Source organism: Cibotium barometz, chromosome 51 (genome assembly GCF_041138505.1).
Source record: "Cibotium barometz isolate CiBa-2024 chromosome 51, ASM4113850v1, whole genome shotgun sequence".
Classification (NCBI taxonomy): Eukaryota; Viridiplantae; Streptophyta; class Polypodiopsida; order Cyatheales; family Cibotiaceae; genus Cibotium; species Cibotium barometz.
Genome location: NC_141096.1, coordinates 42,077,303 through 42,086,325, shown reverse-complemented (window position 1 = coordinate 42,086,325; position 9,023 = coordinate 42,077,303).

The window sequence follows — 9,023 nt, the reverse complement described above, 5'->3', positions numbered from 1 at the left end:
TTTTTGCATTGTAAATATGTTGTTGTGTCGTTTGATCAACATTGGGTTGAGATGTTGCCGTAGGCATTATGTCTTGTGTGGCTGTGATGGGGCTGGTAAAGCCAATTGTTGAGGCCTAGAAGCATTAGCACAAGTTTACAAATGCGTGTGGCACTGTGAAGCCTCATGACCATAACATCCACAAAAAGTACAATTACCGTTATAGTGTGCCCTTAGGTAGAGAGGAGGTGTAGCCTAGAGAGAGACTACGACAAAGCTCAGACAAGGTACAGAGAGAGGATTTTACTAAACTATTAAGATTAAGGAGTAACAAATTGAAATAGAATCTGATCAAATGGATTCATCAAAGAACTACCACATCTTCATGGCGTTCTCCTCCTCCTCCTTGAATCGCAGTGCCACACAAGGACTCTCTCTCTCTCTCTCTCTCTCTCTCTCTCTCTCTCTCTCTCTCTCTCTCTCTCTCTCTCTCTCTCTCTCCCCAAATGCTTTAAAAAAAACTCCTCTCTTTCTGAGGAGTTTTTTAGACACCTCTCTTTGTCTCCCTTCCCTCTCTCTCTCTCTCCCCAAATGCTTTAAAAAAAACTCCTTTCTTTCTGAGGAGTTTTTTAGACACCTCTCTTTGTCTCCCTTCCCTCTCTCTCTCATTCCTTCTCTAGTCCATCAGTCAACCGCTTGGGCAAGAAGAGAGGAGCAACCGGAGAGAGTGAGCAAGAGCGCCACAATCTTAGAACTTAGGGGCACAGGGTTGAGGTGGTGGTTACTCCGAGGAGAGCACGATGGCTGGAATCGAAGGAGGCCCAGTCGGTATTTTTTCATCTAATATGCCTGTGCGCCAAAATTTTCAACTCCTCTGCATTCATGGGCTTCTTCTTACCTCTTCCCTTCAAAATAATTTTAAATTTATAACAATCATGATAAATATGTTTTTGCAAGAAAATCAAATAATTTATAACAATTATGATAAATATGTTTTTGACTGGCAAGGAAATCAAATATCCAATATCAATAAGTATTTAGACTTATAATTGTACCTTAAATAACACGTTTAATGGTTGATGTTGGGCTATTTAGCTCTATAAATAGAGAAAAAGGGAACAAAGGCTGTCTAGAAATTAGGGAAAATAAAGGTTTTTTTTTTTAAATTTGCACCAACATGGCCACCTTCACGGATTTTTTTTTAAAAGCTCACCTTTGGTTCCGTCAACAATAAATCCAAGCCACCTTTAAGGAATTTTTTTAAAAAAATAACTCTTGCCTTCAAATGTTAAGTAAAAAGAAAATTGCCTACGCAGCCTGTTTCAAGGTAAATTTTTTAAAAGAAACATTGACGTTAAATGGCACTTTTATGCTTGCCTTTAGCCTTTGTTTTTATTAAAGGCTATATACTTAGGCTTGTTAAGGTCCTCCACCTTCGTCTCCCTCACACTCCCCTCTCGTTGATGTCTGGCTTAGGTTACCCCTCTCATAGACTTCTCCCTTGCCATCAAGCCCCCAAAGAGCTTTGGGCTTGGAAGTGGCCATACCAAACGGGCATGCAAACTTCCCCAAATCCCAAAATTCTGCATGGAGCACACTCATGGCTCTAGATAACATTGAACCCAAAGGCAAAGACTTGAGAGTGAGTGGACTCAACAAAAAAAAGGGCCATGGGAGGCTGCGCTGACGCGGCCTCCCTTGGCCCTTTTTCTAGAAGCAATTTGCAAAAGAAAATTGGGCGCCATGGGAGGCCGCGCCGACGCGGCCTCCCTTGGCCCTTTAAAAAAAACATGGGGCTCTCACCTCATATGGAGAGATGCATCCCTTGGCCCTTTTGTTTGAAAAAAGTGGGGTTGTCATGTAGTATGGAGGGATGATTTTTGCTACATGCATTCAAAATATTAAAATTACTCGCTCAATGTGTCCTTATTGTGCTTACTCAATATTATGTAGAGCACGATTTTGTCAGTATATTTTTATAAAAAGCCCTAAAGGAGGCCACGTCGATGGGACCTCCTCTATGGAATTTATTTAAAATATTAACAAAAGTTTCAAATTATTTCTCTCTCTCTCTCTCTCTCTCTCTCTCTCTCTCACACACACACACACACACACACACACACACACACACACACACACACACACACACACACATTGAGCTTATATTGGCCAAACTCTCATTTAAAGCCCAATTAAAAACAATAATGAGACAATGCTAAAACTAAGACTTGAGAGAGAGCATTTTAAGCACAATATATTACTTTTCAAATATATTAGTTAGCATTGTCTTTTATTAAAGTGAGAAAGCATTGTCTTTTACTAAAGTGAGTGCTATATGTATTTGAGTGAAATTTCTCTCTCTCTCTCTCTCTCTCTCTCTCTCTCTCTCTCTCTCTCTCTCTCTCTCTCTCTCTCTCTCACACACACACACACACACACACACACACACATATACAATGACCCCCCATACTGCACACACACATTTACTTTATTAAAGTGTCTAAAAATCAAGGGAAGAAAGATTAAGTTCTTCCAACCTCCAACCTTACACCTTGAAAAAAATTAAGGCTTTGGCTTCATATATTTAAAAACCTTTATTCTGATAAGGACCTACTTTGCATGAGCGTGAGATATCTATTTCTCATGATTGGACCCTTCAATGCCATCGCTCACACAAATTTGTTGTAAATAACCTACAGTGTCTGCCCAAGTACATTTACCATTCATCCACAAAAAATATCTTATAGGACCCAATATTCTCTTTCAGGCGCCTTTACTAAACACAGGGCATAAAAACATTATATAGACATTCAACATAGTGTTGCAAATAACAATTCTGTCCTGAAAAGGGAGTCTGGCCCCTTCTCATTTCTTTAACTTTCCACCAATTGTTTATTTCTTTACACTGACTTCCCCAAGTAAGAGTGTAAATGCACTCTAGCCATAAAGGACCAATGCACTCTATCATAGGCTTTTTCCAAATTAAGCTATAGCATGACACATTTCTGATGGATTTTAAGATCAATGTCTTTGCCCAGCATAGTTGCAAATATATTATCATAAATTGACTTACCTTTAATGAACCCATGCTGCCTTCTATTGAAGATCACCTCTTGCAATACATGAGTAATCTTGATGGCAATAATCTTAGCCAAAATTTTATAAATAACTATTAACAAAGTGATTGGTCTCTCCAATGCCCAAATCTACTACAAGCAACTTGTTTATGTATCAGCTTCACCAACCCTTCCTTGAAGTCCTTATCCAAAGTGCTAGAGTTGAAGGCCTTGTTTGCAGACCTCCTAGACTATGTCCTTCAAGGCAATAAAAAACTCAACACAACAGTCAAAAGGAAGGCCAAAAGGCAATAAAAAACTCAACAGTCAAGCCATCCCAGCTTGGGGCTTTCTCCTTACCTAACTTCAAGAGTGCCACCCAGCATTCTTCAATGTCCACATCTCTCTCCAGCCATCTAGCTTTATCAGAGTCCACACTAGCCCAAGAAGCTATTCTCAACCTGAAACCTTTTATGAGAATAAGCCATTGATTAAAAAACAAGAGAAATGACTGCACGATCATGGAGAATCTTTGCTAGTGAGATGCAAGGGATCATTAGGGCTATGGGGAAGCTGAGAGCTGAAGAGAGAAGGTAGGAAAGGAGGAACTAGACCAAGCAATTGGAATATCTTCAAAGAAGAGACAAATAGACATGCTCACTGAGGTGTCAAACTGCCTGGAAACAAGAAGATGATGAGTACGCTAAAAAGGAAATGGAAAACCTTTAACAATAGAAGAAAACCTAAGAGCTGTTTAAACTTGTTGGGGAGAAGAATAGTACACAAGTTATGGGTGAGATTTTAGATGAGAGAGGGTAACATATAGAGGGCACTGGGCAAATGTTTCACACTTATCCTATGCATATCATGATATATGGGCCTAGGCTCATCATTGTAGTGTGGTCACAGGCTTATCATTATAATGTGGTCACACTATTTCACACTTTAACTATGCATATCATCAAATATGGGCCTAGGCTCATCATTGTATCATTGTAGTGTGGCCATAGTATCGCCACAAGCTCATCATTATAGTGTAGTCACAAGCACTAATCTACTACTAGTGCTATGTACAAAATTAATGAATGCCATATGATAAAATAATGGTTTATGTCCAAAATTAAAAAAAAAGGATCCATTCTTCCTCCAATGAAAAGTAGCATGTGTAACTCTTTACTAGCTTATCATATAGTGAAACCAATGAATTGGTCAAAATATAAATCAAGTTAACATTACTCTCTTTCTTGTGATGACATCACCCAACCCTTTGGATGTCATCAAGTTGACATCACATTGTAAATTTTGGAATTATAAAGCCGAGTCAGCTTTTGATCTTTAAAAAAAATGTCCAGCCTAGTGTAAATACATGACCGAGTATATGTGACTTTTTGAGTCATTCTATATACTTTTACACACAATGTAAAGAGAGCTCCTGGCTCATGTGCAAGAGAGAGATACTAAGCCTGAGAGAGTTCTTGAATGTGTTATGCCTCTTCCATGCTTGCATTTTCTTATTAGTGTGATTGAGTCAGATAGTCAGCCTTCTTGTGTGTACAAGCACCATGGTGAGTGACATGAAGATGGGTGAATGAGAGTGGAGCGACCAAACAAAAGTTTCATTTGAGAGCACAACGTGATGCGGGTAATAAATAAGTTTCCACATGGCAGTTGAATTCTAGTATCTTGGGCCAAGGTAGAAAATAAAAAGCTTATGTAATTGATAAGTTGCTTCACCACACATTAATAAGAAATAACACATCTATACATATTTAATCACATAAATTCATATAACTTTCACATTTTAAATAGTTAATTTAAATGCATGCATATACTCAACATACATGGAGCATGAATAAAAAGGCTAGGACAAATTGTCACACGAAAATAGTTACAAAAAACTCTAACAAATGAATGTCATTTTACAAAGGCTTAAAACATGATCATGTTAACTTTTAAGTGCCCTTAAATTATAGAAAATTGACATTCATTAAACAATTCAGTTTCTGCTTGTGTCTTCTTACTAGGTGATAGAAGCTATATAGCCATAATGAGCGAGATTTGTCAAGTTCTTTGGTGCCCATTGTTTGAGTTCTTGAGTGCTCGTGGTTCGATGATGCATTTCATGATGTAGCTTTCAACAACCTAATTGACATTTGTGCAACTAGGTTAATGCATCCAACTATTTATATACCGAGTCAACAATTTAATTACATACCTTATATCCATTACTATGACTCTACCTTCCCTTTTTTATAGTCCACAAGTCTCATTTATCCCATAATGAGTCTACCTTCCCTTTTTAGTCCCCAAGTCTCATTTTCTACTATCCCATATGCTTTCATTTTTGGGTCGAAAGCACATAATTCTGTCCAAACAAGGAAATTATAATGTGTCCACGAATGGAATGAGCTCACTGTCCTTTTCCACGATCTTGAGTCCAATTTCTTGCATTCTCATGGATTTGTGATTTGTGTACTATGTATTTTCTTCGATATAGGGATCACCTATGGAGATAGGCAAACCATGAAACCATAAAATTTGGATTCAAATTATGAATTCTCCTTTCTACGAATGACAAAGGTATATCTGGATGCACACCTTTATCAACACAAACTTTCTCGTACTTGTTTCATAGTGAATTGAAGACTTTCCTTGCACTTTATCAATCATAAAAAACGCAAATGATCAATGGTGTGACTAGCCTAATTAAGCATAGAAATTTGCTACAAAGAAGGGAAGCATGTTAAGGCATTTTGGAATTTTGACTTGTAATTATCCATCTTATATGTAAATTAATTTGATTAAGCCTGGACATTTTGGAATCCCAATTTATAATTATCCATCTTATATGTAATTTAAATTTATTAAGCTTGGGCATTAGATGCAGGCTATCTACATGGATGCATAATATCCCTCTTCCTTGTTGGTGACATCCAGTCCTTTGGATTTGAAGTTAGGAATGTTGGGCTAGCTCTTGACATTGTCATTGCTTGGAAAAGGTATTGATTCATGAAGATGTGGTGGTGATCTTAAAAAGTAACAAAGTTCTTCAATCCATTGATCCATATACCAAAGATTGAACCTAAAAGTTTAAAGGATATAGAGATGAGGCTATGTAGATGATGAGCCTCGAGATATAGGCATTAGGAAGTGAGAATTATAAGAATCAGATTATTTGGGTTCACCAACAAACAAGGGACCATGTACCTCCTCATCATGTGAGTTAAGAAGATCGTAAAGTGTATGGAGAAGATGATAATTCAATACTATTTTGCGCACTATAGGATCAAAAACATCATACTATGTGTTGAGAAAGCAAACACATGACTCACTAATTTCCGTTTCAGACATGAGAGGATCACTACCTCCATGCAGATGTCTTCCACAAGATACGTTATTAGAAATGGATGGTGAATCTAGGTGGGGATCTCCCTCTCCTTTTGCACACTATAAGATCAAAAACATCATAATATGTGTTGAGAAAGCAAACACATGCCTCACTAATTTCCCTTTCACACATGAGAGGATCACTACCTACGCAGCCAATTGAACTCTATCTTTCACAAGCGATAAACATCTTCCACAAGATACGTTATTAGAAATGGATGGTGAATATAGGTGGGGATCTCCCTCTCCTTTGCTTTACAATTAGATCGAAGTCTAATTGATTTCCTATGTTTTGAAGATCTCCATCTTATGCTTGCATCTTTGCTAAAATTAAAGGGCACATAGCACAAAGACATACATCCTCTTAATTTGATAATGCTTGGATGAAACCATTGTTTCCTCAATCAAGGTCTTAACTTGGTTTATTAAAAATAGGGTATGGATCTCATCATTTTAAGGCAATCTAGTATAACCTCTTACAACCCTCTATTACTTCCTACAATGTAGCTACTTCAGCATTCTTCACCTTCTACTTTGTCGTTTGCGGTAGCACATCACTGATCAACTGGCCAACATCAATAGCTATGATGAGATTGCAATTAGTTGTAAAAATTTGAAGGCTTGTTATAGATGAAATTGAAGGGATCTAAGGTGCCACATGATTTAGATAATGATTTTAATACTGCAACCATGGTTCATAACGTGTTTGGTATAGCACACTTAATTTCATTAAATCTTGTGGGGATGTAATGATTATCATGATGGCTTTAATTTGATAAGGATGCAAATGCATGTGATGATTATCGTGATGCTTTTAAGAATAAAAAATTAGAGGATAATGATGCAGATCATTTTTTTACATTTATGGATAATGTAGAGAATCCATTACATGAAGTTTGTAAACAAAGCAAGCTTTTTTTTAAAAGTAGAGGATGATGATGCATGCTTTTTTTTTTGCGATTATGGATGATACAAATAAGCCATTATATGAAGGCTCCAAATAAAGCAAGCTTTTAACAATGTTTTTATCTTTCTTTACAATCTATAGGTGGTGCATAGATGGTCACAAATAAGCTTCATTGAGATCCCTAGACTACTATCTAAGCACCTTCTCCCTGATACCAATCTTCTTCCATCAAGGGAAAGAAGGTCATTAAGCAAATTTTTATAATATCATCCATGGATATACAAATGATTGTATTCTTTTTAAAGGTGAATACAAATACCTAGAAAGATATCCCAAGTGCAATGAGAGGAGATGTTGGACTTCTCAATCTAAAAATAAGGTTCCCATCAAAGTAGCAAGATACTTTCCTTTTGCACCATGTCTTCTACACTTTTATAAATATGAGTTATATGTTATTATAAACATGCTAATATGATTAAGTTTATGTATTCAATCATGGTTTTAAAATTTTTACTTTATTTTAGGTATCATGCATCTTTTTAAACTTTTATTCTAGTTTATCATGCATCAGTTTTCTACAAATGTCCAATCATATCTTCACATATGGTTTGGCATGTGAATAGGAAGAGTAAGGATAATTTATGGTGTCATCTTGTAGATTGTGTTACTTGGCAACATGTGGGTGTAAATTGGCCTTCTTTTGCTAATGAGCCATGAAATATATGTCTTGGTTTTGTTGGATTACTTGGCCAATATTAATAGTGATCTACTTAACGCCCTAGCTTGTTACGAAAAAGTTTTTCATCTTGCCCGCGTTACTCAATATCGGGCCAAAGAAAATCAAGGAGGACAAGATTGATGTATACCTTCAAGTTGTATGAATTACTTTTTTTATATTTTAAATTGTTTAATGAGTTTCTTTGTTTCCCCTAATAATAGTTACCATTATAAGATACATTTTATTGCTTTTTCGTTACTTACAGAAATGAATATTTACATGTGTGAGTTGGGTCATTATTTACAAGCTCATACAACTGTGGGACAAAGTGCTTGCCTTTGTCCCACAGTTGGGTCATTATTTACAAGCTCATACAACTGTGGGACAAAGTGCCTGCCTTTTAATGTTGCTCCTTTACTCAATGCGAAAGAAATTTCACTTTGAGAAGTGTTCTATTGTGGATTATTCATGAGGTCATTGAATAAGATGATATATTGTGGTCATATAAGATTTGTACCAATGGATCATTGCTATAGATAAATGGAAAATGCTTTTGATGGGAGAGTTAAAATAGTCCACCTAACCACATGATAGTCTTAGAAATTGAGGCTACAATGGAAGCAAGAATAAGATGGTTAAGGGATCCAAAAAGCAAAAAAGGTAAAGATCTAACAAAAATGTTTGGATGGAAGTGATTAAGCATCTTCTAGAATCTTCTTACCACATAACAATCTTAGAAATTGAGGCTACAGTCTTAGAAGTGATCAAGTATCTTCTTACCACATGACAATCTTAGAAATTGAGGCTACAGTTGAAGCAAGATATAAGATGGGTAAGGGATCCAAATGGGGAAAAAAGGTAAAGATCCAACTACAATGTTTGGATGGAAGTGATTAAGCATCTTTTATACACTACTTTATTGGAAGGGTAAGTCATATTTGGAAATATTTTAAGCAATGTTACCATTTATTTAAAT